The following is a 4,785-nucleotide window of genomic DNA, read 5'->3' as shown; positions in this document are numbered from 1 at the left end:
AGAGATTGACACATGGTTGGAATGGGCAAAAGGGGGGAAATAATGTTAAGATGCTTGGCTGTCTTTAGAATCTTGGTTTCCATGGCATATCATTATAAAATAAATACTTGAGGGTGAGAGAAAGAAACAGCTAGAAATATCATCATAGAAAGCTTGTAAGTCCATCTTCTGCCTATAACTTATTGGAATACCTAAAATGGGACCACAATGTTCCCAGTGAAGGAGGCTTCCTGTGGATCCTCTGCATCACACAAGACCATAGGTGGAATCTTGAACCCCATTTAGAATCTTCTGAGGTTGGGAAATTTTCACTTGAAAGGACAAGCAGACCATTCTGGAGTGGCTGGAGTGGCTAGAAGAACAGAAGATACTTCTTGAATGAAAGACCTACAGGAAAAATACAAAACAATAACAGCAGTGCAACTGACTACTACAAGAACAAGCAAGTTACCCGCCCAGGAGACATCAAGTCAAGTGGTCACGTCCCCTCAGGGCAAGTCCCCTTCCAAAACTAAGACTCAGTGGGAATACACAAGCAGACACACGCTCTGACTGGTGACCACGTTGGTCACCGATAAAGGGAAGTGAGGGAAAAACGGCAATGGAACTCTGAGGTAAGTGCAACCAAATTCAATACACTCTTGTGAACCGGAGTGGAGACCTAGTTGGCCAGCAGTATGACAAGACTTGGGGACTCCTTGGCCTGGAGTCAGTGACATAGCCACAGAGGTCTAGAGTGGAAAATGAAGCATCCAGCTGATAAGAAGAGAGGACAAATGCACAAGAACACCCACACTTGCAGATAATAACAACTTGACTTGGCTTCAATGGCTGGATGATCAGAGCTCAACTATAATAAGAAAGAAGAGAAGAAAAAGACTATTCTGATACAATTTGATGAACTTGACTTGACCTACACCTATTGATGCAGTAGCTCAAAGAGGGAACAAATCTTTACAATGAGGATCATTCTCACCTACTAAATTCACAGGGTAGACAGGGATGGGCAAGTTGGACATTGGCTACCCAGAATGGGGGGACTACAAAGGCAAGAAGTGACTGGCTTACAAGCTTTCAAGAGGGAGCCTAGATCCAGAGGGAGTGCAGGAAGGGAGAATCTCCACTGAGTAGTATCCAATCTGACTGGGCGGGACTGATGAAAGGAGATGGGGATAGCACTCATGTGGTACAATAGTGAATAATTACTATCAGGACTGACTGTGAGGGTTGGGGATGTAAAGGTAGACATTATGTAGCAAAAGGAGTGGAGCGGTTTACTGTGCAGGCCAGGATCGGAGGTCCCTGGGACCATCAAGGGAGAAGAGAGGAGTGAGGGACACTACCCAGAGAAAGAGTGATGCCAGAGATGGAGGCAGAGATGATGATATGGGAAGATGGAGCAGCTGGGAATTCTAGACCCAGAGAAGGAGGGGGCAGTGTGCTAACTACTAGGGGGCAAGGGTTGTGGGGTGTACTCTTTGGTTGGTTGATTATACATGGAGGGGTTTGTAATCATGGCAATATAACAATATACAATAGGATGCATGTAAAGCTAATGTTCTCCCATGTGAACTATCACATAATTCACAATAAAACAGTTAAAACAACCAAACAAACTTATACAGGGTCACTTTGAAGTGGAATTGACTGGATGGTAGTGAGTTTAGTTTTAAAATATGAAGAAAGAACATTGTAGAGATGATAAACAGGATGTCCAGGGTTAGAGGTTGGAGAATTTAACTCAGTAAAGGGGAGATTTTACTTGTCTTTTTTCTTTTTTTCTGATTCAGCATCCAAAATTCTACTTCTTTTAACTCTGCTAATGCTGTAGACGAAAAAATTTTTTAAAGCAAACACAAACAAAAACTGAAAGCAATGTGAGAGTTAGGCATTAGAGGTTACTTAAAATAAGAGAAGAAAATCTGCAAAATTTAATTTGAGTAAAGGCCAATGAAGTAACATTGATTTCACTTTACATTATTGCTAAGCAGGTAAAGGAAATTGAAAATTGTTAGGTAAATAGCTTAGGATAGGGTACACCATGAGAATCTGGGGTGTTATTAAGAAAACCAAAAGGAGTAAACTCTACTTAAAGCTACTTCCTGTGGAAAAAATGATGAAAAGAGAACTGACTAGGGAAAGAAGACAATGAGCCCTTCTTAACTGCAGCTATTCAGTTTAAGGTAGTTTCAGAGTGACAAAAGTAGGAAAATCAGGCAGGTAAGCTTATACGATAAAGCACTAGACCACAAATTCGATATCAACTCGTAGGTCGGTGGTTCAAACTTACCACTCACTCTTTGGAAACTCAATACAGTGTCACTATAAGTTGGAACCAACTCAATGACACTTAACAACAATGCCAATAATTGAATGAATAGAAAAAAAAAGCATTTTTGAGTGCCTGCTGTCTGTCTAGTATTTTATAGAATGTCTTTAACTTAGAAAAAATTAGATTCTACTTCATTCTTCTCAAAGTAAATATATGAATGAATGAATGAATAAAATAAAAAATAAGTAGTATAAAGTAGTTATGTAATGCTAAGGTGTGTCACATGTTTTACTGATTACAATTCACTGCAGTTTGCAGTAGGTATGCAAAGTCAAGTTTGCTTATTTATCTCATTTATTGCTATTTTATTTTCTCTTATTAGAGTTAAACTTCCAGGAGATGAGGTGCTTTGTATCTATGTTTTTAATGTTGTTGCTTCTACTGCAGGTTATGTTAGAAATCTTGGTAATAATTACTGATAAATATTTTCACAATAAATGAATAAGCAATTACTTTATAGTAAGACCAAATATTACCTAAGTTTGAAATGATCTTTTCTGAGTATGTTATATCCATGTGTTCTGTTGTCTCCTAACTCTGAATATTTCTGTGAACCATGTTAAATGTAGATAGATTTGTCCCTTATATTTATGGTTTAATTCATTTTTGTAGCTGTCCTAAGTTTTGCTTAGCTTAGAATATCAGTAGCATTACCTATTTATCAATCTTATTCAAAATGTTTTCTGTTATGTTGTTGTTGTTAAGTGCCATTGAACCGATTTTGACTAGTAGCTAGCGAAGCTGTATAGGATTTTAAGGGAGCTGCTGATGTGCTTTAACAGCCGACCTTGCTGTTCAATACCATCTTGAAGTCCAGGCCATTAACATAGTGTACCCATTTAACATATATCATTGCTGTTATTGACTGCCTGGAGTGGGTTCCGAATTATAACTAAGAGTGGCTGGTGAGTTTGAACTGCCGACTTTGCAATACCATCTGACATAGCAGTCCAATGCTTATACTACAGTGTCACACCAGTTCCTCAAAATATATCATTGCTGTTTTGTCACGTTGTATAGAGTTTTCAAGGAGTGGTTGGCAAGCTTAAACCGTAGACTTTGCAGTTCAAACCGACTTTGCTAGCACATTAACCCTCAGCGCCACACCAGAACTCCCATATATCTTTAGGTCTCCTTAAGTATACATCAATGTTGTTGTTACTAAGTGTCATTGAGTCAGTTCTGACCCATAGCAACCCTGTATAGCATATTCGACAGCAGCTGATGAGCTTGAACCACCGCCTTTGCAGCCACCAACCTTGCAGTTCAAATTAACTTTGTAGTCCGGTGCATTGATCCACAGCTCTGTGGACCAATATTGGCTAAGAATCAGCTTTGGCTGTGAATCAGCATTGGCTGTGAATCACAAGGTGGGCAGTTCAAACCCATTAGCTTTTCCTTGGAAACCCTATACAGGATTGCTCTGAGTCAGAATTGACTCCATAGCACTTAACAACAATAACAACATATTTTATCTGGGGTCCTGGTGTAGTACTATAGGATAAGCACTGGACCACAAGGTTTATTTGAACTGCGGGTTGGCAGTGGAAACACACTAGCTATCTCTTAGAAACCCTATTCAGGGTCACTGTGAGTTGGAACCAACTAAATGTCACTTAAAGACAACAGCAATATTTTATATGTTATATATACTTACACACACAGACTTGTCAGTATTGTTGATAATTACCCTGGAGTTGATTTCAACTCAAAGCAATCCCTTGAACTACAGAATAAAATATTGACCAATTGTGACCATCCTCACAGTCCTTGCTATATTTAAGCCCATTGTCATAGCCATAGTGTCAATCTATCAAATTGAGATTTTTTTTTTTTCTTCTTCTTTTTCTCTGGCCCTCTACTTTACCAAGCATGATGTCCTTCTCTAGTAACAGATCCCTTTTGCTCTCATGCCAAAGTAAATGAGACAAAGTATCACTATCCTTGTTTCTAAAAAGCGTTCTGGTTATACTTCTACAAGACAGATTTGTTCATTCCTCTAGCCGTCCATGGTTTATTAAATATTCATTGCCAACACCATAATTCAAGTATACCAATTATTTTTCAGTATCCTTTATTCATTTTAAAGCTTTTATGTGCATATGAAGTAACTGAAAATACCTTAGCCTGAGTAAAGCATATTACCTTCTTCCATGTGACATCTTTGCTTTCTAACAATTTAAACAGTTGTTTTGTTTTTGCTTTTTTTTTTTGCATACGATTTTCTCAATGTAATAAGTCATTTGATTTCTTGACTGTTGTTTCTAAAGACACTGATATAGATGAAAATAAAATGAAATCCTTGGCAACTTCAATATTCTCTATTCATCCAGTTGGGAGGATTTTGTTTCCTATGTATTGTGATTTAATCCATATCAGTAAGTGTTTTAAGACTGTTTAACTTTTAAAAAACAAGGTTGTATAATCTTCATATCACAGGTCTAAATGAGTTT

Source organism: Chrysochloris asiatica, unplaced genomic scaffold, assembly GCF_000296735.1.
Source record: "Chrysochloris asiatica unplaced genomic scaffold, ChrAsi1.0 scaffold00553, whole genome shotgun sequence".
In the NCBI taxonomy this organism is placed as follows: Eukaryota; Metazoa; Chordata; class Mammalia; order Afrosoricida; family Chrysochloridae; genus Chrysochloris; species Chrysochloris asiatica.
Note: the sequence above shows the minus strand (reverse complement) of the source record.